The sequence below is a fragment of the Camelus ferus genome, chromosome 35, assembly GCF_009834535.1.
Source record: "Camelus ferus isolate YT-003-E chromosome 35, BCGSAC_Cfer_1.0, whole genome shotgun sequence".
Lineage (NCBI taxonomy): Eukaryota > Metazoa > Chordata > Mammalia > Artiodactyla > Camelidae > Camelus > Camelus ferus.
Genome location: NC_045730.1, coordinates 27267654 through 27295644, shown reverse-complemented (window position 1 = coordinate 27295644; position 27991 = coordinate 27267654). Strand labels below are relative to the sequence as shown.

The window sequence follows — 27991 nt, the reverse complement described above, 5'->3', positions numbered from 1 at the left end:
CTCTGAAGCTCTGAGCACCTCCAAGACGTGCACATGAGGTTTTATAGGGTTAATTACAAGTATGGGCTATTAGCCAAGAAGGCTCAAACGACAAAAAGCAAGGAATCAGTACACTAGAGCTTATCAATTCGGAACAGATCACGTTACTGACACTTGTTGAGCTTGGATTTACGAGTTAGCTTGTTAGCCCAGTAAACTGACACTAAACTTCAGATTTACAAGTTAGCCCGGCAGAACTTAGATCAGTAAACCGACACTTATCACACTTAGATTTGTGACTTAGCTCGTTAGCCCAGCTGGGCTTTTCCTTCACATTCCCCCCTCTTGATGCTTTCACAACCCTTGTTGGAGTAAGCATCATCATTTACCTGTTGCAGGGGCTCATAATTGGAGGCTAACATCTGAAGTTTTATAGCCTCTATTTGCTCACTGACAAAGTGGGTCAGGAAGCTTAGGACACAGGGCCTAAATAGCAGAACTGCAAAAATCAGGAGTAAGGGACCTATGAACGGTGCCAGCCAGGAGGTCCAGCCCCAGGGGCCTGTCCATCGGCTCTTATCTAAAATGTTTGTTTCTTTTTTAACTCGGTCTTGTAACTCTTGAACCATTTCTCTGACAATTTCTGATTGATTGGCATAAAAACAACACTCTTCGTTTAGGAAGAGGCATAGTCTCCCCTCTTTGGCCGTAAGTCCAGACCCCTCCTGTTTTGTAAGTCCACCTCAGCCAGAGAGTCAATCTGATTTTGCAGAGTTCCCAGGGTTTCTGCTATTTGTTGGAGACCGTGGCTGAATTCACCTGTAAGCTGAAATTACAGGTTGATACATGGACCACTTGTCACCCGGTTCCATGCAGGTGCATTGTAAAGCCAAGGGGAGTGAGGGCATTAGCGTCAGTAACATAAGCCTTATGAATATCTTAGACATGATGCTCCAGTGATGGCACTAATTATAACAAGGTGTAAAATAGCTACCAGGATTCTATGGCCTATGTTCCAGTCAGGTGAGGCGGCGCTAGTTAGCCCCACTGCTAGTAAGCAGACTAGTATAGCAAACAAGGAAAGAGGCAAGGGAGCACAAAATTAATACATTTAACAGCTGCGTTGAGCTTTCCTCAAGCTTCAGCCGTGCGCTGACTAGCCAGCCTCCGGGTGTGGCTAGAGCAGGGCTCGTCAATCTTCAAGCTTCTTTTTCTCAGGGCTGCTGCAAGGAGTGTGGCTTTCTGCTTCATTCGCTGGTCTGCTTCTCATTGGGCTTCCCGTTCTCGGTTTACAAAAACTTTGTTTGCTACTTCCAGCAGCTGTGTAGCATTCATCCCTGCGAATCCATCCAGTTTTTGGAGTTTCCGGCATATATCGGTATGATTGGGCTACGAAGGCAGCGTTGACCATCCGCTGGTTTTCTTGGGGCTCAGGATCAAAAGGAGTGTAGACTAGGAATGTTTCACATAGACTATCATAGAAGTCAGTGGGGGTTTCTTCTGGCCTCTGGGTCACCGTGGTCATTTTAGACATTTTAGTTGGCTTCTTGGCTCCTGCTCTTAGCCCTTGTAGGATGGCCTCCCAGTACTCACGTAGTGCTTCTCTTCCTTCTTTGGTGTTAAAGTCCGAATCTGGTCTGGTGTCAGGGTCATGTGTTGTGGTCCATCCCTCAACATCCATTGTGTCCCCAGGGGCCCGGCCCTGCAGCCATTTTCGTGTTTTAGTGAGAATGTGTCCCCTCTCCTCTGTATTGAAAAGAGTCAGAAGCAGCTGGCGGACATCTTTTCAGGTGGGCCGGTGAGAATGGAAGATAGACTCTACGAGGTCAATCATAGCCTGTGGCTTTTTGGAGTAGGAAGGAGCGTGATGGCACCAATTGAGAAGGTCTGTGGTGTTAAAAGGTTGGTAGTAGAGTACAGGGTGCCCGGGCTTAACAGTCCCATCTTCCCCAACTTGCTGCGACCCTTGTATCTCCCGCAGCAGCATTTGGAGGGCCGGTGGTGCTGGCTTCCCAGCTTGTGCTGAGCGGATTCTCCTTCCTATGGCTCAGGCTGGGGGCTGGGTTCTGCCTCTGGGTCCTCAGGTTGGGGAGGTGGTGACACAGAGGGTGGTGGTTTCCCCAATGGGACTGGAGGTGTCTGTACCCTGGAGACTTATGGAGGGGGTAGTCATATCTTGTCTTCTGCGTCTCCCTGGAAAATAGGCTTTTTTTCTGTCTGTCTTTTTGTCCTGGACTGGCTGTGCTGCTAATATCTTGCATTGTCCAGGTCCATTTGAGCAGAACCGAATCCATGGGGGTAGAGTCTGGGCGATATTCAGCCAGGAGTCAAAGTAAGGGAATTGATCTGGGTGGCCTGGGGTTCCAGTGATTATTTGATAGACTGCTCGCACTGTTGCTAGGTCCAGAGTTTCTCCTGAGGGCCACCCGACTCCAAAGGCTGGCCATTTACGCTCACATAAAGTGTGGAGCCTACCAGGGGTCATTGAATTCCATAGTCTCCTGAGAACCCCTTTTTGAAATTCTTTATCATGAGTCTAGAGTGGTGGGTTTTGACTTAGAGCCTCCCACTCTTTTTAGATGTTTAAGGATAACAGATCTGTTGTTTCAGATGTTTGGGAAGGTAGCCTTTATATCTCTTTTTTTTCTTCACTCCTCAAAACACCAGAGTTCCTAGAGAGACTGCTCTCTTGCTGGGTCTATGAATTGTCTGAAGGTTAATTTGGTTAGGGAGTCTGGGTTCCAGTCACAGCTGATGTCTCTGGAGCTCAAGGCCTCAAGCAGTTCCAGGGACTTTTTTCATTAAATCCTCTCTATATACTGAACTAATGTATCAGGGGCGTGGGACTGACGGCAGATGGTAAAACAAATGGACTAGAAAAGGGAGAGTCCTGGGGGTCTGAGTCTAGGCAAAAGGGACACTACTTGGGTCAGTTCAGTAGGGGAACAATAAGTCTTGGGTGTTCTGTGACAGAATCAGGTAGGAGACTTTCTCAAAGAAATAGCATCCTAGCCTCCGAGGGCACAGGGGCATTGACTCATTGGCTGTCTATGTCCTTTTCCCTCCCAGTGTAGCCACCCTGTGCCGGTGTCGCACACAAGACAAGGGAGGGTTTTCGTTGCGTCCGCCTGGCCACTCCCCTCGCGGGGACGAAGGTGCCTCTTAGCTTTGGCGGGTCGGTATAAGCTGCTGACTCCGATCGGGACCCTGAGGGACCGATACCGCCCTGAGCCATATGAGGTCACCACGGAACCGCAGGTTGGGACTCACTCAAACTCCGTAGCAGAATGCCATGGAGCTACAAACTCAAGCCTGATCACATGCTTCACAGGCCGCTCATTCACTCTCTCACACACACACACACAGAGGTTAACAACAGTCCTCCCACCAATACCAATATCCTGTTTCCTGTAGGAGGGGATCCACCTCCTCTTCTGTCCACTGGGACAGGACCTGATACCTGACCTGATTTCCCCGTCTGAAATGCCATCAGATGGAGAGCCTGTAGGAGGAGATCAGCCTCCTCTTCTGTCCAATGGGACAGGACCTGATTCCTCCCGGGGGTTCCTACCTTGTCCGGACGGCCACCTGGTGAGTCTGTCCGTCCCTCCATGGAGTCTGGCTCTGGTTGTAGCCCAGCCACCTGGGGGGGACGAGTTGCCGTCACGAAAGAGAACCCGGAATACCGTCGGGCGGCGCCACCTCGTTCGCTGCCGGAGTCCCGTCCCCCGGTCGGCCGGAGCCACCAGTCCAGCAGCTCAAGGGGCCGGCGTGGTTGTATCTCGCTGGGGGCCTCCAGAAATGTTACGGAAATGACAGGCCAGCCAAGAAACAAGCACCACTCGGAGCGTTGGAGTACTCAGATTTATTACACTGGTGGGCTCAGAGGGACTTCTGCTCTGAAGCTCTGAGCACCTCCAAGACGTGCACATGAGGTTTTATAGGGTTAATTACAAGTATGGGCTATTAGCCAAGAAGGCTCAAACGACAAAAAGCAAGGAATCAGTACACTAGAGCTTATCAATTCGGAACAGATCACGTTACTGACACTTGTTGAGCTTGGATTTATGAGTTAGCTTGTTAGCCCAGTAAACTGACACTAAACTTCAGATTTATGAGTTAGCCCAGCAGAACTTAGATCAGTAAACCGACACTTATCACACTTAGATTTGTGACTTAGCTCGTTAGCCCAGCTGGGCTTTTCCTTCACATCAGTAATTTATTCTTTTCACTCAATAATATCCTTTTTCTTTTTTTTGTTTTTGGTCTATTTAAAAATATTTTCATTGAAGTCTAGTCAGTTTATAATGTTGCATCAGTTTCTTGTGTACAGCACAACATTTCAGTTATATAGGAGCATACATGTATTCATTTTCATATTCTTTTCCAACATAAGTTACTATGAGATATTAAATATATTTCCCTGTGCTATACAGCATAAAGTTGCTGTCTATTCTGTGCATAGTCAGTATCTGCAAATCTTGAACTCCCAATTTATCCCTTCCCACACCCTCTCCTCTCTGGTAACCATAGTTTGCTTTCTATGTCTCTGTGTCTGTTTCTGTTCTGTAGATAAGTTTGTCTTTTGTTTGTTTGTTTGTTTGTTTTAGATTCCACATATGAGCGATCTCATATGGTATTTTTCTTTCTCCTTCTGGCTTACTTCTCTTAGAATTACATTCTCCAGGTCCATTCATGTTGCTGGAAATGGCATTATTTTATTATTTTTTTATGGATGAGTAGTAGTCTATTGTATAAATATAATACAACCTCTTTATCCAGTCATCTGTCAGTGGACATTTAGGTTGTTTCCATGTCTTGCTATTGTAAATAGTGCTGCTGTGAACATTGGGGCGCAGGTGTCTTTTTGAATTAGGGTTCCTTCTGGGTATATGCCCAGGAGTGGGATTGCTGGGTCATATGTGAAGTCAGTTTTTTGTCTTTTGAGGAGTCTTCATACTGTTTTCCACAATGACTCCACCAAACTGCATTTCGACCACAGTGTAGGAGGGTTCCCGTTTCTCCACAGCCTCTCCAGCATTTATTGTTTGTGAACTTCTGAATGATGGCTATTCTGACTGGTGTGAGGTGATGCTTGATTGTAGTTTTGATTTGCATTTCTCTGATAATGATATTGAGCATTGTTTCATGTGCCTATTGGCCATTTGTATGTTTTCATTCAAGAAATGTTTCTTTAGGTCTTCTGCCCATTTTTGGATTGAATTATTTGTTTTTCTTTCTTATCAAGTGTAAAAGCTGTTTATATATTCTGGGAATTAAGCCCTTGTCAGTCTCATTTATTGCAAATATTTTCTCCCATTCCATAGGTTGTCTTTTTGTTTTGCTTATTGTTTCCTTTGCTGTGCAAAAGCTTGTAAGTTTAATTAGATCCCACTTGTATATTTTTGCTTGTATTTCTATTGCTTGAGTAGACTGCTCTAGGAGAACGTTGCTGAGATGTATGTCAGATGTTTTGCCTACGTTTTCTTCTAAGAGGTTTATAGTGTCTTGTCTACATGTTTAAGTCTTTAAGCCATTTTGAATTTATTTTTGTGTATGCTGTGAGGGAGTAGCCTAACTTCTTTGATTTACATGCAGCTGTCCAGTTTTTCCTGCACTATTTGCTGAAGAGGCTGTCTTTACTCCATTGTATGTTCTCACCTCCTTTGTCAAAGATTCAATGACCAAAAGTTTGTGGGACTATTCTTGATAATTTTGTGTATCCATTCATTGATGGATGGATATTGTTTGTAACTTTGGCTACTCTGAATGATACTGCCATGAATATTGATGTGCAAGTTTTTGTGAGAATATGTTTTCATTCTGTTGGCTGTAGAGCTGGCCCACCTTATGTGTAGTTTCCACTTCATGGATCCAGATGGCTGGTAGTAAAGGGACTCGAACTTCCTTGGATTATGGAATCCAGGATGGGGGGTTCCTGAAACCAACCCCCCGAGGATACTGAGGGATGACTCTACATGTAGGAGTGAAATTGCTGAGCCATATAACTCTAACCTTTTGAGGAAACACCAGACTTCTCCAAAGAAGCTGCACCATTGTCCCTTTCCACTGGCCACAAATGAGGTATCTCTGCCTCCTGACCAACACTTGTTATTGTCCATGTTTTGATTATAACCATCCTAGTGGGTGTAAAATGAGATCTCATTTTGATTTTGATTTAGCTAATGATGCTGAGCATCTTTTCATATGCTTATTGGCCATTTGTGTATCTATTTAAATCCTTGGAAAATTTAAAAAATTGGGTCGATTTTCTTTGTATTGTTCAGTTGTAAGCATTTGTTATATATCCTGGATACTAGTCTCTTATTAGATACAAGCTTTGAAAAATTTTTCTCCTATTCTGCAGATTGTTGTTTCACTTTGCTTTTTTTAAACATTAAAACAATTTCTTTATAGGAGAGGTAATTAGATTTATTTATTTATTTATTTATTTTTTGCCAAGCACACACTCTATCACTTGAGCTACCCCCTTCCACTTTCATTTCACTTTCTTGATGATGTCCTTTGTAACAAAAAGGTTTTAATTTTGATGAAGTCCAGTTTATCTGTTTTTTTCTTATCACTTGTGCTCTTGGTATTGTATCTAGGAAACCATAGCCTATCCTAGGACCACAAAGATTTATACTATGTCTTCTTTTAGAAAGTTTATAGGCTTAATTTTTACGTTTCTGTCTGTGATCGATTTTGAATTAAATTTTATTGGTTATATACAATAGGGGGATCCAGATTCCAGATTCGTTCCTTTGCCTGCAGATACCCAGGTGTCCCTGCACCATTCGTTGAATAGACTATCCTTTCAATGGAGTGTTGTTGGCACCCTTGTGGAAAACTGACTGTAAACGTAAATTTCCCCCCCCCCTGGATTTTTTATTGTGTCTCATAGATTTAAAGTGAGTCCTCCAACTTTGCTCGTCTTTTTCAAGATTGTTTTGGCTTTCCTGGGTCCCTTGTACTTCCATATGAATTTTGGGATCAGTTTTTCAATTTTTGCAAAGAAGTCAGCTGGAATTTTGATAGTGATTCCATTGCATTTGTAGATCACATTGGGGAGTCTTAACATTTTTAACAATATTGTCTACAATTCCATGAATATGGGATGTCTTCCATATATGTAAATCTTTTAAATTCTTTTTCAGTGATACTTCAAAATGCTCAATGTACAAATCTTGTAAATTTTTGTTAAATGTATCTCTCATTTTATTTTTAATGCTGTTGTAAATGGAAAGTCTGAGCTTCTTAAGGGTGGGAGTATATATCCATTTGTTTATTTCTAGGATTCCTACACAGCAAATACACTAGGTTTATATTTGCTACATAAATCTATCCACAACTCTTCCCACCCCCGTGTTATAAGAAACCAAGACCCAGGTTAAGCTACCTGAACACCTATGTGGAAGTGAGAAATGAGACCCTTGGGTGGGGCACAGTGCAGATGATACTGAGAGCTTATTCAGGATGGCTTCATCTTAATTTCTTTTAAACAATCCTTTCAGTGTATATAGTCAGATACATTAAGAACATGCCCTTTTGATGTGCAGAGGAGCTAAGACTATCATTTTCAAATAATTTCTAGTGAGAGTGTTGTACTTGAAACCTAATTTGCATCAATCTTTGAAGATTTATGTTTCAGGAGCTTTGACTAAAGAACACCTGTCTTTATTCAATAACGACAACTAAATGCTCAAACAACATGTAAGAGTTTGAGCAAACTGCCCCCGCCCCGTAGTGCTGGGTGGCTGCAGCTGTAACTGGAGTCAGCGCTTACCTTTCTCAGTACACTTGTGCTGATCTGGTCAAAGGGGTTGGTCCAACACTTTGTCTGTAGTCTGTTGGACAAATCCGAAAAACATTGATTTAAGGTTCCTGGAATGGAATCTATTCTTATTAATATTAAGTAAGCACATATTAAGTGCTTACTGTATGTTGGGAATTGTCCCTCAGCCTCACATGAATATTATTTCTCTTAAAACCTCACATATTTCCTTGTTATTCCCACTTTACAGATAAGGAGACTGAGCATTAGGTTTTCTCTCTTTTGGGGGGAGCTCATTATCAATGACTGCAAGTTGTAAGGAAAAAGATATTGATTCATCCTGAGAAAATATTTTTCTGAGAGTCAGCAATGAAGAGGGTGACCACTGAAGAGGGTGATCATTGTTCGAGTGAGACGAGCCCCGGGTTGTACGGAGTCAGCATCCCTGTCCTGGACACGGCCCGTGTAGAGCTGCGTGGTGGGTGAGGCGGCAAGGCCGCGCAGGAAACGAGGATGCCGGGCCGTTGGGCTGTGCTCAGGCCTGGTGAGGCTTTCTCTTAAGGGCAGTGGACCGTCATTGACAGATTTTAAGTAGAGGAGTGGGGTGCTCTTGTAGATCACTTTTGTGCTTGTAGAATGCTTGGAAACATTTAGAAGGCTCGGCAGGAGGTGATGTGATGAGTCAGAGTAGGGTGGCTGCGAGGTGTAGCAGTGTTCAGTTTTCAAGTGGTTTTCAGTCCCAGGTTTGTGGCTCAGTAGCCGTGTCACTTTGGATGATGCACTCAAGGAAGTGAAACAATTTACCGAATCAATTGAAGCAGTGATGTACCCAATTCCCAGGACTGTTGTGGACATCCAGCGAGATAACATGTGCACAGTGTGCAGCGTGGTCCCCAGCACAAAGTCAGTGCTGAGGGAGTGCCAGTGAGTAGCTGGTAGGACAGGTGTGGGTGGTGGGACTCAGTGACTGAGGAAATCTTAGCCCTGAAGTAGGGGTCCAGGCACATCTGTGAGTGATGGGCCTGAGCTGGGAGAGGCAGGGAGACCTTCCCCCACGACCAGGGGCCCTGGGCAGGACGGCTATGGGAGGAGCACCGTGAAGTCAGCTCTTTATAGGTAGAGTTGGAGGTGCCCTTGAGACATCTAAGTGCAGTGTCACGAGCTCACAGTGGAGGTCTGGGCCCGGGCTGTGCATTTTCCTATAATCTCAATCCCTAAGGATGCCGAGATATTGATCACTGAACATGAAGACATACTTTAAAGACAACTGAATGGTAGTATCATCTCTGTCATCAAAGCTCACGTCTCTTTATTCATCACTCACTTTGCTAATTGGGTACTTACAGGGCTCACTTCACCGCCCTCCCCTGGGCTCAGGCTCCATAGTAAAGAGCTAGTGAGCCTCCCTCTTTCCCGGAAGAAGACACATTTAGCTGGTAGCCTTCTGTACCTCGCCAGACTTAGACTTTTAGTTTGTTATTTTAATTCTATTTTCTGTTGGCCATCTCCTGACAGGAGAGACGTTTTACCTCATGCTCATGTTTCAATTAGATATTACTGAGAATTGCTGATCTGATCCATAGTGTATGTATTTTATTAACTTTGTAGAGTACTTCTCATTTTTCTGTCTTTACCCTTTAATTTTGTATGCCCCTTCAAGGCTCTGTCTTATTTGGGGCCTTATTTTTTTTAATTAAAAAATTTCTGTTAGTTAAGAAAACAAAAGCAAAGAAAAAATGCACATGATACCTAAATTTAGAAAATATCTGGTGTGTTTTCTGTCTCGGCAATGGAGGGTTCTAGAAACTCGTGAAAACCTTCATTACACAAGTTCCTTAAAATGCTGATTAAGAAATAAAACCTTCCTTCCTTATCTTTCAAGCTGCACAGCTAATTGTCAAGAAAGTGAGGGGAAATCCTCAGAATCCAAGACGAACCAGAAAGAGGGGGTTCTGGGAGGTAAGCGAGACTTAGAAGCCCTGGGAGGCCAGTTGGCTCCTGAACTGAGTTTCAGTTGTCCTGACAGGAGGGCAGGAGGTGAGCCCCAGGCCTCTTACACTGGGAGTTGGATGGCTGATCATATGTAAGGCCAAGCCCATCCTGAGGAGCCTGCTTTACTAAAGGGTGAACTAGAGAAAAAAAATTCCTCAAGGCAAGAAAGTAAGGAAAGTTAATTTTTTTGGAAGAGGGGAAAAGTAACAAATCCAAAGTAAGGATTTAGTTTAAAGCTGTTCTGGCATGACAGTGACCACAAACTCCTGGCATAAAAGCACAGCTCTTCCTGGAATGAGAAGATATTTTGAATGAATCAGTGAACAGCCATTCCGAAAAAGGCCTCCAGAGTCTTCTGGATCAAGATGCTGGACCCAAACACTACTCTTCCAAGGTCTCATTTAAATAACCAGCAAGGTTTTAGAGGAAAGAAGCTATAATCATAGCTCTATTTATTGACATTAATATATGCTAGGAATTCAGAGGTGACTATGGAGTTGTCTCCTCTTTTATGGACCTTACTTTCTGTTTGGGGAGACGCACTGACATAGTCGGGGAGCTGTGTGGAGGGAGGTGTTAGTCTGTTGCAATTAACCAGGAGAGGAGATTAAGAAAGCAGTGAAGGGTGGGTGACATTTTTAGCTGAGGACAGTCCTGTTCAGTTGGCTTTTAATTGCAGGCTCGATGAGTTGTCACTGGAGGGAATAGATCTTACGGAGGATGGACTTAGCTCAGGCCTCTTCAGAAAGGACAAGTGAACCTGGAGAAAGACAGTCAAATCTGTGCAGACATTGAAGTCCACGTGAACGTGCTGTATCCCTGAACCAAAGAAAGGGCAAGTAGGCAGCACTTCTTGAGGACAGAGGAGTGGTTTTTAAGGTTCTCCAAGAATGAATCCCAGGGAACCAGGATGGCCAGTTTTCAAACTGTGACTTTGCTCTTTGGACGGTGTACCCACCGAGGATATTGGCCGTTTATAGGTTTTCATTTCTCTTTAATACTTGTCAGGTGATGAGGACGTGGGCACAAGCATTTGACACCTTGTCGAGGTGACTTTGGGTTCCTGCCTAGAAGCACGGGCACAGCTGCGTCTGCGTCATACATCTTGCCGCCCATCCCACTCCCCGGCTCCGTGATCACTGCAGAGTCATCCCTTGTAAACCTGTCCATCTCCTCTGTGACATCATAACCCATGAAAAGACCGGAGCGTATTAGCTTGGCTTTGTTCTTTTCCATCCTTCTCTTCGAATGATGATGACTGATAGTGGACCCAGTAATGTTAGCAGATGTTTCACAAGTAGGGCTCTCAGTACAAACCTTGTAATCCCCACTGTGTGATCTAGAGAAGAAAGTTACATTCTTTCCAAATTGTTTTGATGCACTTATGTGGGAAATTGGTGTAAGATTGAATATGTATTTCCTCTCTGAATCATCACAGCTAGAGGTGAATGTTTGTAGACATGGAATGTGTTTTCTGTATTTGAACTGTATGGTCCCCTAAATTCTCCCCAGCTTTTTAAAGTCATCACTGGAGTGCTACCTCCAGAGTGTCCCAAAGCATCCACCACTGCCTGTTCTTCAGACACTGTGAGTTTCCAAGTTGGAGAAGGCTGCTAGCTGGTGAGGCATTCTCTGGCACATCTCTGGCTGGCTGATGTGGGCTTAGCACCCAAGACTTGGCAGACAGTAACTAACCAAGATCACGTCCATTTCTGGGACACTCATGGAGGATTTTAGACCTATGCTAGTGGCATACGTTATTTCATTTAGTTTTCCCAACAATCATAATTAGATTTTATCACCTGTATTAATAAGGAAACTGTCAAAGCGAGTGACATGCAGACTTCAGACTGGAACTCGGGTCTTTCTGATCCCTGTCTCTATTCCCTCCACGGCCTATCCTTCCAGCTGGCCAGGAGACTCTTCCTCTGTCTTGAGTTTCCCGCTGATGTTACCACTCTCTTTGTTTCTAGGAGAGGAAAAGAAGTCTAAACTTACTTTCCAGTTGGAAATGGAATGGAGAGTTAACGTTGGAAGCCGGGAGAGTCTGTCCTGTGATGAAGCGGTCTCCGAGCTACTTCCATGGGGACGTCACGTCACTGTCTGGGCCCCTTGCACAGCCTGTGCACAGGTGATAAGCCAGATGTGCCGAGCAGTCCTCCCGGACAGGGCAGTGCGTTGGAAATGAGTTTGGGGATTTGGTTTCATTTCATAGGTTCCTGAGGGCCTTGGCCTGGCACTTCGAGTGGGACCATTCCCTGTCCCACAGACTCGTGCTCTGGGCCCGTGCAGACCTGACGTGGCCTCAGCCTGAGGCTCAGGGCCCGTGGTGATGAGGAGCATTTTAGTCCATGGTCTGCCGGAGGCTCTGACACTTCTGGGCCGTGGGACTTTGTCCAGGATGATAATAATTCCTCCCCGAGGTTCAGATTTCCTTGCCTGTGAGCCGGGGTAGTAATAGTTTCTGAGATGATTGTAATGATTCAGTAAGGGGCACAGCGTGTGCTGGCAGGTAGCTGGTGCTTAAGGAGCAGAAGTCGCAGTCACTCTGTCAGCCTCTCACTGTGTGCTCTGTGCTTTGAGAGGTTGTGTGTTTGGTGAAAGTCCCGCCCAAACCCTAGGGTCTAGATGAACTGTTGTTCCTTTACTTTCCCTTCCTTTTCCTCTTTCCCTTCTCTGTGTCTCATGTTTAGGGAGCAGATTCCTCTGTTTCAGGGAATATGGGCCTTTCTAGAAAAAGGACAGGCTGAACATGGAGAGGTGGGGCCCAGAGGGGGTCTGGAGAGTCTGCACAGCGCTGCTTCCCTGCGTTTCTGCATCCGGTCCCGTCAGTGCACAAAGACAGCCTTCCTCTTCCTTCCTGTGTCATCGAGTCTCTGTTTTATGGGAAAACAATTTTTACGTATCTATTTTCACTTACATGTTTCGTTCAGATGCTTGTTCCTTTTCTCCCTGTGCTTCAGCGTTCCGAGGAGAGAATTCAGCAGTGCAGCATCCTCTCCGAGCTCTATGAGTTGATCGGCTTCTACCGCAAGTCCGCCTTCTTCAAGCGGGTGGCCCCCGTGCAGCGCGCGGCCCCCGGCATCCCGGAGCCTGGTGGGAAGGCCTGCTACTGACTCCTTCTGCAGATGCTTCCTGGCTACAGTCTGTCGCTGGACCTGCAGGACTTCAGCAAAGTTGTTGGAACTAAAACATTGCTTCAGTCCCATTAACCATGCCTGGTTTGGGCCCTGCTGTCCTGTCTCATCAGGGTGAATTCTGATTCGTGCAGAACAGGGCTCTGCAGACTTTTTCTGTCAAGGGCTTGGGAGTAACTCTTTCAGGGACTGCAAACCTCCTGATCTCTGGTGCAGCTGCTCAGCTCTTCTGTTCAGACCCCAGAGCAGCCGGACAATCCACACAGCCACAGAGCTTTATTCACAGCAGTGGCTGGGGCCGGATTGTGTGTGTGAACTGCAGTTTGTCCCCACAGCCTCCTCACTATTGACGCCTGCACCAGAGCGTGCATTTGTGACAATGGGTGAACCTACACTGACACGTCATCGTCACCCAGAGCCCAGACTTGACACTAGGATTTACACTTGGTGGTGTGCACTCTGTGGGTTGGGACAGAAGTACAGTGACATGTATCCACCGTCACAGCATCATACAGAGTAGTCTGTCTTAGTGACCCTAAAAATGCTCCGTGCTGCACCTCATTCATTGCTCCTTCCCCTCTAGCCTCTGACAGCCACTGATCTTTTAGTCTCTGTGGTTTTGCCTTTCCCAGAACACCATACAGTTGGAATCAGACAGTTGCGGAACCTTCCCAGATTGGCTTCTTTCACTTGGTAATATGCATTTAAGGTTCCTCCATGTCTTTCCACGCCTTGATAACTCATTTCATTTTAGCACCAAATAGTAGTCCATTTTCTGGCTGGACCACAGTTTATCCATTCACCTACTGAAGGACAGCTTAGTTGCTTCTGAGTTCTGGTGATTATGAATAAAGCTGCTAGTAACATCTGTATGCAGATTTGTGTGTGGACATAAGTTTCCATTTCATCGAGTAAACCCCAAGGAGCACAGTTGCCGGATCGTATGGTAGGAGTACGTTTAGTTTTGTAAAAAATTGCCAGACCACCTTCCAAAGCATCTGGGCCATTTTACATTCCCACCAGCAATGCATGAGAATTCCTGTCGCTCCACATCCTCACCAGCATTCGGTGCTGTCAGTGTTCTGCGTTTTGGCAGTTCTGACAGGTGTGCAGTGGTACCTCGCTGTTTCAGTCTGCATTCCCTTGATGACAGATGCTGTGGAGCATATTTCCTTAGACTTCTTTGGCATCTAGATTTCTTCTTGGATGAGGTGTGTGTTCAGGCATTTTGCTCATTTTTAATCAGGTTATTCATTCTTCTTGTTGAGTTTAAAGAGATTTTGGTATATTCTGGATATCAGCCCTTTATCAGTGTGCCCCTGCCCTTCACCTGCAGCACCGGAGTTGTCCTTTTGGTCTCAGTGGAGTGTCAGCTCTTCAAAGAGGTTCCCTGTCTTCCCTCAGCCTAAATACTGTCCTTGTATTTTTCACTTTCATTGACTCATTTTGTTCTTTTTAAATAGAATTTCCCATAAATTGTAAGTACATGAAATAAAAAAAGGACAATGATTGAACACCGCCTCCCCCACCAGTCTGTGTGCCCTGTGAGAGCAGAGGCCCTGTCCCCACTCACCGTGTCCCATGACAACACATGGCACATTTCCATGTAAAATTGTGTAGCGTGGGGCCAAACATGATGAGCAGCTATGATGACATGTGTTGGCTACCATTTATTGAATAGAGTTTGTTTCTTGATCTTAATTACTATACCACATGAATGAAACATGTTTCTTTTGAAAAATAAAACAACAAAGCACACCTCCATGTGATTGGTAATTTCTACTTAGCTTTCTGATCCAGGAGAGGACGTTCACTATCATTTTGTGGAGGAGGTTGGGGAGGTAAAGTAAGAGAGTGAGATCAAATAAAGTAAAAATGATAACAGTTATCAGCTGGCTTTATTTTCACTAAGACATAAAAGTTACTTTAAACCATATCTCAGCTGTTGTTCTGTTGTTTTAAACATTTCTCATAGAATTAAGTGAAAGCCCACTAATCCCTGAAAGGGAAGTTGTGTGCTCAGGTCCTGAAAAGTGTTTATGTCTATTTCTTGAAATGAATATTTTCCCTGCTGGTTACAGAAAGTCGATGCTGGAACACAGCTGTGCTCTGTGTGTGTCTGCCGGCTTCATGGGCTGCTCACAGTCATTTTCATTTTCTTGTGTTGAAGTGTATGAAGGTTTTCCATCAGATATTTTGCTCAGCCTTTTCCTAAATGAGGGGTTGAATTTTCCACAGGAAATCTTATGAAAGACAGTGACAAGGCACATGGGTTTCCCAAAAAGCAATAGTTCATGTAATAAACTCTCACATTGGTGAACTTTTTTAATACAAGGGAGGAGAAAATTTTATCTCTGGGTCATATGCCACAAATCTGTCTTAAGAAAAATAGATTCAAATTTTATAGAAGAAGCACTTTGAATCAAGTAGAGATTATGATTTGTACACTATTTGGTGTTAGAACTTATACTCAGACTTATCATAATTGCCTGTGGTAGGAACTGGATCATTATTTATTTATTAAAAAAAAAATCCACTAGGTGCTATTTGCCCCATTCCTGATGCGGCAGTGCTGAGGTTAGTTAAGTTGGGCCATTTAGAATTCTTAGCTAGGGTTTCAGGACATTGATTTCAGCCTCTTTATCTCTTTTTACAATCTCTTCTTTTGTGTTGGCCTTTGGTCTTTTGACAATGTGGAAATACTGCACGGATCTGTCTTTCCATTTTTTCCTGTCTTTGTGGGAAAAGATTTCTGTAAGACAGACTACTAGGACATTAAGTTTTCTGTGTGGGTTAAGTTTGGTCAGTTCTAAGGATTTCAATTAATACGTATTAATACTTGCTATTCAGCTAATGATAGTAAAATTATAAAATAACTTAAGTATACATCAATAAGTGTAGTACAATAAGCCCATCACCCAGATTAAGGAATTCACAAACTTTTCCATATTTCCTTTGTTCAGACCTTTTTTCTCTTATTTGTCCTTTGTTGAAGTATTTGACAGCAAATCCCAGAAGACATGTCATTTTACCCTATGTACGCAAGTAGGCATATCTGAAAAATGAGGGTCTTTCCTTTGATCAGGTTTTTCCATTTGACCCATGTGCTCGTTAAGTACCACCTGTATCAGGCATCTCACTAGGCGTTAGGGATACTTAGGGCAATGAGACAGTCCTGGCTCCCAAGGAAGTTAAGGGCTAATGGAAGAAACCAACACAGGAGCTTAGGTGCCTCACCTAAGATACCTGCTGGATGACACCAATTGGACAAAATTTGTGCACAATACAGTAGGATTCACAGAAGGGACTAGTCAGACTTGTAGGGCAGGCCATGAGAGAGGTGGTCAGCAGGGCTACAAGAGGAGGAATCACTTGATCAGAATCTGAAATCCTTTCTGCCAACCTTTCTACCAAGCCCCCAGGGCCCATCATACACAACCCTGTGCTGTAACTGTTTTTGATTCCTGTTACCACATCTCCTTCAGGAAGTATTTTAAGGTGGAAAATATTTAAAATCAGTAATTGTTGCCAGAAGGGACATAGAACAAGGAACATGGAAATAACACAAATGTCCATCAGCAGATGACTGGATAAAGACGATGTGATACATATATACAATGGAATACTACTTAGCCATAAAAGATGCCATTTGCAGCAACATGGATGGACCTGAAGACTGTCATTCTAAGTGAAGTGGGGTGGAAAGAGAAAGAAAAATGCCATATGACTTCATTTATGAGGACTCTAAAATTAATAGCAATAATAATAAGACCACAAATGAACCAATTATTATTTTGATTTCTTGAATATGTGTAAGCACATCTGACAGTCCTTTGTGATTGGATTACCATATTCTGTTTATTATTCTTTTGTAGTTGTCTTTATTCCTCTGGTAACTGTAAGTTTAAAAATCTAAAGCTCTAATCTGTTCTTAGAAACGATAAGTAGTACATATATGTAAACTAAAAAAATGCAGTATACACTATACATGTATTTATATGCAATATGTATATGTGGAGTTGAACTGTAATAATTATACCTAATAAAACTGAAAAAGAAAAAGAAAAAATTTATTTAAAAAAGTCACCCCTCTTTAGATATTAAAACGTTCAGTTCTGAGATTCTGTTAAAGACAACATGGAAGTGGGCTTTTAAGATTTTCTCCTTGCTCCTCAGTGAGAAGCCTGGGCTGCACAGCTTGGCCGCCACAGGCACCCAGGGCTTGCCGGATTGCTTCTCACTTGTTGGGAGGAAGATTAGCTGCTTGAGGAATATTTATGCTCTTAGAAGTTGCTGAAAACCCCACAGAGCTTCTGTTTACATGGAGTGTATCTGTCAATATACCCCAGTTTAGAAATTAGAACAGAAAATTTTAAACCCAAGAATTGACAAGCACTCGCTGCCCCAGCTCGTGGTCAAAGCAGTGCTGCCACGGTGGCGTGTGTTGGTTCTAGAAAAAATGCACCGTACACTCAAGAATGAGGGTGAACACACAGATCCCATCTCAGCAATGCTATGAAGAGCTGGGACCCAAAGCACCTAAAACAGTGCTGAAGTCCCCAGATGTCCCAGAACGCACAGAGCCATGGGATCAAGAATCCAGTGTCTTGTGGATCATCAGTCGTGGAGACCGAGTCCTGGGTCAGGAGGAGCAGAAGTAGGGATCCCAGGCACACAGTCCTATTGACAGCAAAGTTTAAAGGTGTTGAATTCACTAAAAGTTTGGGAAAGATTTGCATTTAGAATACTACATTTCCTCTCCTGGAGACGTTAGAAGGATAACACTGATTAATAGAGGATGATTGTAATGGATTAATTATGATACTTATGACGTGAGCTGCTAACACTAACCCTGCACTCAGTGTAGACTAAGCCTTTTATGTACACACTTCTTTAGGTCTACACACCCCTGCAAGGTGGCATTAAGCATTCATACAACCATGAAACCAGTGACTATAAAACAATCACAAGGCTTCCTCTCCAGCATGAGGTAGCAAAACAAGCAATGATTTTCAATGACAAAAGCAAGAATCATATATTTTGGGGAAAGAAAGCAAATGAAACACTGAAGAACAATAAACCAACAGAGCAGATGGAATGGAAACTTTTATTGAAGAAAGCAATGATTGATTCAATTAAAACAGCTAATGTCCCTGGTATAATTGAACCACCAATCCAAAATTTTGGAACAGTGGGTTGTGAAATTACTGTCTCATTTAATATTGGAATTCCTAGTTGAACCAATTTGATATGCATCACTGGTGTGAGGTTAGCTATTTAGGTAAATAACAATATTCCTATTTTTTAAGTTAACAGGAAACATAACACAGGACTCCAGATTTAGGGAGAGAATGCAAACAACTACTATCATACTCCATCCAGTAAGGACACGTGTCCCTGCGTCACCAAAGCAATGAGAATTTGCACAAAGAAAACACAGTTCTCCAATTGTGACAAATACGAGACCGTGAGCCATGAATTACGAGAACAAGCAACTGTTTAAATGCCATGGGCAAATTTTTTTTTATCATCTTGAAAACATCACTGATGTTCTAGGTAAGAAAAAGAATTGTTTTACTAACAAATCCAACTGACACAGGGGTTTTTCCAAGTGAGAAGGTGATTCCAAAAAGTGCAGTAAAATGAGTAAAGATGATCTGTGCAGTGACGGAGCTGGTCTGAGACTGACCAGCATCACGATTCCCGGTTTTACACTTGCTCTCTGCTCGTCACCTTTGACACAAGAACTCATCAAATGATTTTTTTTTCTTTAGGAAAACAAAGATAAATAAAATCTAACTACAAGATGTGGTATGAAAAGCGGTAATGAAGTTGTCTAACCTTATGATGCAGCCAGTGTAATGTAGCACTTATTCGGGCACTAGAATTTTTTAATTCATGATTTATTTTATACCCTATTTCTATCCTAAAGGAGGCGCTTAAAGTTTTCTACTTTATTCAACATATCTTGTGGGGGTTGTGATATACACTGGTATGGCAGTTTTCAGAGATTCAAAATCGCCTCTGTGGTTGTGGTCAGGAAAGGCAAGGCTCCCTCACAGCTGCGACGGAGAAGGAATCCCCGGAGTCAGCCCCCGGGCAGCTTCTGAACCGCATCTGCTTGCACTTGGCACAGGACACCATCAGCAAGTGTAACTCTGACAAGGAGATTTCCCCGGGGACCTGGGAGGTCCTCTAACTTTCTGAAGCCACTTGTTTTCCAGTTAGGTAAGGCTTGGAAAAATAGTTTATTATAAGTGACTTCCTTTGTATGTGCCTTTTGTCCTGAGAGGTCACTAATTAGCATAGAATATAAAATACCCCATAATATAAGAATTTAGGTACCACATCTTTCCATCTACCTGTCTATTTTTTTTATCATATTTATAGTTAGGTTACATATTCTATGATGTTCACTTCTGGGCACCAAAAAAGAATGGTTACAAAATTTTTATTATAAAAAGGGGGGATTGGGTCTAAGGGTTAAAAACCACAACTGCTAACAATAAAAACCATATAATATTTTTAATCTCAGTTCCATCAGAGCTTCCCGAATTATTCCCTCAAGTTCACTGTTACAACAGTAATGGAATCTCTGTTCTTCCAAGACTCGGGCCTGATCGCCAACCATAAAGATATCTGTCTGTGAGTCCCTACTTGTCCTCAAGGCCCCCAAACACCTTACAGGGTGTACTTTCTTCAGTGTCCCTACTGTAGGGGAAACCTGGAAGTCCCAGGCACTGTCCAGGATTCACACCTACCTGCAAAAATCAAAGTCATGTGACTGAAACGGGACAACCCAGGTGGTGTGATAGGGCTGAAAGCTCACCAAAAACAGGTTTGGGGGCCTTACCCAAGCCCTCTGGCTCCTCACATGAAGGACAGGGAGGCCCAATTAGCCACGAGACTGGAGGGCTTCATTACTCCATGAATAAAGGATTTGTGCTAGTGCCACCTTTAGACAGGGAACCCCAGAACCCAGACTTGGAAGCACCCCGTCCCCTCCCCTCTGAACAAATATTCTCTCAAGATACATAGTAAGAGATGGGAGCCCCGGTGAGCTCTGGAATAAGATGCAATCTGAAAGACTGCTGGTAACAAATGGTGTGGAGCTCGGGCAGCCCCCAGGACCATCAGCCCTTCTGGTACCACTGATGCCCACACTTCCATCCACAACAGTTTCTTCAGGACCCTTACGCATACATAACCATCACACAAAGATGATTGCTTAGACATATTTTAAGAAAAATAACATTATGAGAATGCCAAATTCATGACAAGTCAGAGTCAAGACCCCAGAGTATTTACTGAATGAGATCTCACGTGTGCTCCCCAGTGAGTTTAAACCCTTAGGACACAGTCATGGAACAGTAGGCATTTTCTTTCTTTCCTGCAAGTTGGCTTTACTGGAGAAATCCGTAGACACAGGAAGACTCTGGGTCCCACCTCTACTCCTTACACAAAGGGCTCATCACGTGAAGTGGGACCAGCACTGTTGCGACCGGCTCCAATGTGAGCCTCCCGTGTCCAGCTCCCTGAGGAGCAGGGCTCCCCCCACAGGAGCAGAGACCCCCAGGAACAAAGCTTCCCCCACGGGCACTGCAGTGCCTGTAAGAATCAGGTGTCTGAAGAGTGAGCCTGGGGCAGGCAAGACAGGAAGCAAGCACCGCTCCCGCACGCTCTGCAGGTGATCTCTGTGTCATCTTGAATAAATACAGTCAGCATTAAAGATGTTTGAGAAGAGGGTAAAAGGTAAGGCCTCCCCAAATCTCCACGCGTTCCTTTAGTGGGAGTCCTGGAAGAACACATGGCGACAAGAGACGCTGGCTTCACATGCGCACGTTGCCCTCAGGGCTGCAGGGGAGGCCACGGTGCTGCCTCTGCCCCACCTCCTGCCCTCGTCCCCCAGACCACACAGGGGCCGCTGACTCGTATCTCTGACTTTTTTTCCTTGGTATTGCTGCTCTTCCAGCTTTTAAGAGCTCATAAGAACCTCACCAGATAATCTTTAAAAATTAACCCAAGTCAAATGAAATCAACCACAGAAACACGCTGCCTTCATCATTACTTTACATTTTAGGAAGAAATTCTTGAAGATGACTCCCTGACTTGAAGGGGTGGATGGAGGAGAAAAGAAAACAAGACAAGCATTTTTGGCCCATAAAAAATGAGAGGTAACCAGATGGTGGCTAGTTTTCATTGCACATTTCTGCCGCCCCAATTTCACATACCCCTCCCAACTGAACTCATCAGAACTCGACTGAAGGAGACGGCTGCGCAAATTTATTGGAAACCAAAGAAATCGCTACAGAAACAGCTTCCCAAACCCAGCGAGAACACTGGAAGCTGACCAGTGCCAGGATCTGAATACTAAAACACGCAGATCCAAACTCAGACCCCCTCCCTGGTGGGTGTACTTACAGTGGGGGTGTCGCCGTGCAATTTCTCAGCATCCAACATATAAAAATGAAAGGGACTCCAGTTTTCAACATCACAGTCCCTCTGAAACAACTGGTGGTCAATTAGCGTTTGTCGGCAGCAAAACTCGATTTTCTCCCCTGCACGTGGAGGTGAACACACAGAAGAGACTGATGATCCCTGCTGCGCGTGTAGCTAAGTGTTTCTAAGCAAACTGGCTCCATCATCCTTATGATGAGCAGGGGAGTGTGTGAGCCGCGGGGCTCTGCACACTAACGGCCAGGCAAGGAGGGCGCTTCCTTTGGGGAGAAAAACGCGGAAGCAGCACTCGCTGGAAATAAATTCTAATTAAAATTTCAGGTGCGCTTCCTGCAGTGGAACCCACACCAATAGATGAGGCTCCCTCCGTGCTGTCCAGTCATGTAAGCCAGGCTCATTATTATACCTGTGTGTTTGGTTTAGCAAGTGAATCATGTCTGTTTTCTGGAAATTACATGAGGGTGGAAAACCTTCCAAACATGTTCATTTATTTGCTGTGGACTTTGTTTAATCCTCTTAAGAGCATTTAGAATGACAACCTTGTGAAATTAGCATCTTTGCCTGAGAGAACTTTCCAGTCACATGCGCTGAACCCTAGGACAACCCAGAAGCAAAATCAAAACGTTTCAGCTGCACAGCACCGCAGAATGTGTCCAGTTTGAGAGTCAAGGATTTTTTTCTCCACACCCTTTTCCTCCTCTGCCCAAATTAATCAGCTTCTGCTGCTCTTGTATAATGAGTATCATAAGACTCATCTTCTCCCCCTGTAAAATGGAAATGGGAAATACTTCTACCCAATAAAATGTCATAGAACTTACTCCCAAAATTACATATATTAAAAAAAAAAAAAACAACCAGGGCTTTCCGCTGTCCAGGGATAGGAATCATTTATTTATTGTATCAATTGTTACTAGAATAAACTTTTCAAAATGGAACACCTCCTCAGAAAACTTCAACTACTATTCAATAAAAATATCACAGAAAATTTCTGAAAAGAATTTAAAGGAAAATCATTTTTAACTAAATCATATACTAGTCACACTGAATAAATTCTATTTAGAGAACCCTTACTTCTTTTTTTTAATAAATGGCCTATAAAAACACACCCAGCATTAATCAGTAAATCTTCATTCCTTATTTTTAAAAATCTTAAGGCATGATATTTTTCTTAAATCAAATGAGGAGGTATTCTCAAGGCAATGGACAATGGAATTACCTAAGAAGACATTATAAAGCAGCAAGAGCAACTAGCACTTTGCCAAGCATTCTGCCTTAGATAACTTGTACCATCTCATTTTGACCTGACCGCTTGGAGTTGAGCTCCATTAGCCCATTTAACACATGAAGAAACTGAGGCTCTGAGTGGCCATGTTTTCAGTACTTGGTGGAGCCAGGATCCAAACCCGGATCTCTGTCTATAGAGCCTGTGCCTTTACCAGATCACACTTACATTTCTCACTCTTCAAATGCACTCAGTCTCCGAGGTAACACACCTTCCTTGCGTTTCTAAGATTTTTAGGAAGTACTGAATTATAAGCACTAATCAGACATTTGTGTGAGCTAATTTTTTATTTTCTGATTTTCCTGAATCAGTTCAGGCTGACTTCATACTACTTACGAGGAGAAGTCCTGAGGCAGAAGAGAGAGGGGAAGATAAGCCAGACATAAACAATTTCAAGAGATCCAATTCATCAAGGAAGCAAAGTATTAAATAAACCACTTCAGCTACACGCTTGTCAATAAACCTTGGTGTCTCTGTCTCAGCCTGAAGGAGGGTAAGCCCTCCAACCCATCTGCCTTCCAGCCACTTACCCTGGATGATCTTGGTTCCCTCACCTGTGACACGTGTGTTCTCCAAGGAATCTGTAGAGATTAAACGATAAAACTATATGCAAAGGGGATACTTATTTGTTAGACAGTAGGCACAAAACAAATAATAAAATTATTTTATTTCATGAAAATGGGAGGTAGGTCTCCCAATTAAACATTCCTGATAGAATCCCAACAAGGACTTTAATTTATCTGCCAGAAATTGTAAAATAACTTTTCTTTTTTAAAGGCTGTATCCATTCTCCCTACTTTTTACCAATCCTGGCTGTTATCCTGAAAATCTATTCCCAGAACTTGGCATCCATCTCCCATATTTAAATCCTTAAAGTTTGAAATTATGATGAAGCTTGGGCACATAAAGATTCACACCATAATTCACAGAATAAACAAAAACCACAGGAACAGGGCCATCGCCAGAACCCATGTGCTCAGGACAGGCTCCAAACTTCATAAAATCAGATGCATGCTGTTTGAACAGGAAGAAAATTGAATGTGATCAAGGAGGCTGACATAGAGCACTGGCCGGCTCACGAGACGTCTCCTTAATCCCCTCGTCTGACCTAAGTCAGCTGACAGTTATCAGTTGATCTCTAACTAAAACTAAAACAGGGGTAGGGATGGAAAGTAACATTTTTTCCTACAATATATACATATTGTCAACTAAAAATTGGCACTTGTCATCTGCCTCTGATTTAATTAAGTCATGAGCCACTGTAGCTGTTGACCTTCAACACCCTCTGAAAGTAGCTCAGGGTGGAGATCAGGAATGGGGCGCTCTGCGCTCTGGGAAAATGGGCAGAAAAGCCTTCAGATAGTTAGACATTTTCAGGAAGTTTTATGAGCCCAAATTCTTGCATCTCCTCCTATCTAGAAAAGCACTAAAATCATTAACAGAGACACCTGCTCCTTGACTAGCAGCAGCCTCTGCCTAAATGTATACTGGACCGCACATCCCCCTTCACTGAAATCTCATATAGTGCTGAGCTCCCCCTCCTCTTCAGAGCAGTTCCTCCGAGCTCACTGAGATGCTGTCTCCTGGGCTCTGGTCCTCATTTTGCCCCAGATAAAACTTAACCCACAACTCTCACGTTGTGTGGTTTATCAACAGTACCACAAAAATTAAGCTTACATACTTGAACTCATAGTAAACATTCAGTATCAAATATTTCTTGACTTAAATTCCTTTTTAAAAGTAAATAATTATTCCATTTCTTAAATATAGCATCTTGAAATATAAATGGACAGATATTTGTGAATCTTAGGAAAACATATTCTAGAAAAATGTTCAGCTAATTTAAAAAAAAAAGCTATTATGTGGAGCTATATAAATTCAAAAGTGGAAAAGAATAGTATTGTAACTCAAGTTCTTGTTTTAATTGCAGAGATCCCGAGGCCTCAGAAGACACATAAATTTGCCTGATTTTATACACTGCCCTTTAACAGAAAGCCTAGAACTAAGACCCTGGTCTTTGAGAAACCAAGACTTGCTCTGCTGGTGCAGGGCTGAACCTGATGAAAATGGGTGGTGAGAAAGAACCAGAATGCGGGGGGCTGGGCGAGGCAGCAGAGGAAAGGAGGGTCTCACCTGGTCGTGGGTGAGAAATAGGCTCCCACATTGCTGGTGTGATGGGCATCCCCCAAGCGCCTGAAAACTACTATTTGGCACACCTGCCACCGAAACGCACACAAGCTGTTTAACTAGAAGGCTGACCAGGAGACTCAGTGACACAGCGAGCTATTTTCACATTAACAGCTACAGGAAGAGAAAGAATAGAAAGCTGATATTAATTATTAAAAATTTACACCAAGAACCAAGGAATTTCCAGGAGAAATATAAAGGCTTGTTGGAAGTTTCACTATGTGAACTTACTTCCAATTCAGTTGTCTTAAAAGTTGTGATATAAAATATATTGTCCTTTGCTGTTCCAAATCACATTTGAAAGAAATAATAAGTTTCTTAAGGGTGTTTCTGGAATTTTCTTCTATTTCCTAACACCAAATCTCAGACCTTTAAAGAAATGGAGGGTTGGAATTTCGTCCACTCTTCTCTAGGCAATTTGTTGTTCCTTCAAAGAACAAGGGGGGAAATCACACAGAAAAGCATTTGAGCATCAGGCTGCTTACATTTCCTCCGGAAGTCTTGGAAAATAAAGTGGAAATGAACAGCAGGACAGAAACCTGGCTGGAGGGTCACTGGCTAGAAGGTGAGAACAAATGTGTTCTCCAACGTGCTCTGGTAGCCACTAGTTTAAATGAACCGAGCAATTGTTCCAGCATACATGCACCTCTACGTGAAAATCTCAACCGTTACCAACCGCTCAGTGCAGCCCGAAGCAATGGACGGACTGCAGAGGCCCCCGGCGGCTCATCGTGTTGCCTTACACCACGTGCAGGATGAGCGGAGCCTCCCGCCCTCTCCCTCCCCTCCCCTCGAGGGATATGGCTGGTCTTGAGCTGAGCTTACCTCATAGAAAGCTGTCTCTCAGCCCTCTGTCTAAAGCAATATAAAAGCAGGAAAGCTACCTGGGATTTCACAGAACCATCCCAAAAGGGAACTGAAGCACATTTCTTCCCTCCTCTCTGCTGCCTCGAATGTGGACCTGATGGTTGACCCTCAGGCAGCCACTTTGGGCCATCAGGTTGATGGGCTGAAGATAACAGGCATCTGGCTCTCTGACCCTGGGGCCATCATGCAAACCAGCCCTGGGGTACTGATTGCTTGACTTCTTTATGTAAGAGGGAAATACAATTTTAGCATGTTTAAGCCACTGCTGTTATCTGGGGAACTAGGTGTTGTACATTGCCATGGTAAGTCCTAGTAATAAAGTTAAAGTTTCACCAAAAACTATTAACCAAATAGTTAACAAATGTTAAAGCGATCTTGATTTTTGTTTTAATGCTATGAAATGTAAATCAAGTTTCAGCATATGCCAGTAGAACAAGACACTGTGGAGAAAAAGCAAAACAGAGTTTGTAGAACAGACACCCAAAGCATCCTTCTCTCCAAGGCACAGGAGGACAGCTGTGATTCTACGTGCCAAGGCTGGAGTCACATGGGCTCCCTGTTTTCCTTGTCTTGGGTTGTGTTTTGTTTCCAGCCTTGGGAAAAATGGATAAGACTGCTGGTCAAATCATTTCAGGAGCAGCTTCCATTGTGTAGAACCCCTGTCTCTCCCTTTCCTCTGCCTCCTGGAATGTTCTGACACAATTAATCAGTCCAGCCTTCTAAATTGAGGAAATGGAGCTCAGTCAATCTGCTTTTAGACAGAGTTAAGAAATAGACATTAAAAAGCATAACTAGGAAATCTTTTCCAGAGGTCATTGCACAGATGAAATAGGAGAATATCTGTGAATCACTCTGTAAACACTAAGTACAATACAAACAATATTAGTACTGATTCTATATTACATTCATCAAAAAAGGAAAACAGAACCCTTTTCTACCAGAAGGAGAAGGTGCTTTGCAATTTTCTGTCACTTTAATTCTTCAAAATTTCTATAAAATTGATGTCTTTAAAAAAAATCAATGCACATTAGGGACTAATTTTAATTCCTACATCTCCACCTGTTTAACTGATATCAAGGATGATACCATTTCTAGATATTTTATCTAGGAAAGCCTTCAGTATACATGAGGCACAGAGCATGACAAATTGTCAGTATCACTCAGGATAGGAAACCCATGTTTGATACCCAAACTTGAAGACATGAAGAAGATGCCTGGCATGTCCCACTGACCTTTCAAGCTATTATTTTTCAAACACTTGTTTCTTCTTGGTCCAGAACAGACCCGCATTTGTTGATGTGAGACTCTTTACCACTTTAGAGACTGAAACCTTACCCTCCTCATCCATGTGGACATAGCATCCTTACTGATTCCTAACATGAAAAATGACCACCGATGACATCTCAGGATGCTCCAATGCCGAGGTTCTCTGCTGCAGTGAGGAGGAAAGAGCCATGTGCTTCAGGATGCACTTACTGTCTGTAGCTCACTTGGCAAGACACGGCAACTTGTCTAAGCTAAAACTTAAAAGTGGACAATGGAGACAACATCCATGGCAAAGGACATTCGGAGGCTAATTCCTTGGCCCCACGTCATCCCTTCTCAAAAGCCATGGGCAATACCTTGAGAAAGGCAGCAACATGGTACCCAACTCATCAAAAAGCTGCGGCTCCTAATAATTGACAGTAAAGCAAGTGTCATCTGGCTCAATAGATTTCCCTGTGTCTCTACAGTGTATGTCTACTTTTTCTTTATTTTCTCAGTTGGGGGACACTCCTTTTTTGAAAACCCCCTCCCTGCAGTAGAAGTTCTTAGTTTCCCAATCACAATGCAGGCTTGAAGTGGGGACAACAGAGCTGACAACACATAGATCACTATTTATTCCTTGATATATTTTTGGCACATGGACTAAAAATCTCTGGGTCAGTTGGACATCAAGATCATATCTAATTTACACAATTGTCAACTGTCATTTTGCTACCAGGTCCTGAAATAGTCACTTGGTCACTAGGTTTTTTTTCCTTTCCTTGACCCATGGATTCGATGATTTCTCCCCAGACACAACAGCTTTTTGAGAAGAAGTCTGTTTCACCTTTTGCTTTTAAACTAAACTTGTGTGCTGGACCCTGACTTCACTCTAACATTCACAAAATGCTATCCAAGGACACCCCCTTTTGACATCATCTCTAGATGTCTTGAATACACTGCTGAGCTGATTCTTCCAGATCATTAAAATATATGTGCACATTATGCTGTGGTCCTCTTAAATTTGTGGTGTTTTCAGTAATCATTACCTCTTTGGATACTTTATTACAC

At 43.3% G+C, this 27991-nt stretch overlaps 1 protein-coding gene across 11 annotated transcripts in view; it reads left to right on the top strand.

Annotated features, from left to right (window-relative positions):
• LOC116661562 overlaps positions 1–14644 on the top strand; it is a 173349-nt gene extending 158705 nt beyond the window's left edge. For 10 of the 11 annotated variants that reach the window (XR_004317499.1, XR_004317502.1, XR_004317503.1 and 7 more), the window contains one exon: positions 12709–14644. The gene's annotated coding sequence lies outside the window, so the exon portion shown is untranslated. Of the gene's footprint in view, positions 1–6716; positions 6842–8003; positions 8232–12708 lie in introns of all 11 variants that reach the window. The other variant, XM_032473933.1, reaches the window with a different exon arrangement.
• Positions 14645–27991: the final 13347 nt, after the last annotated feature.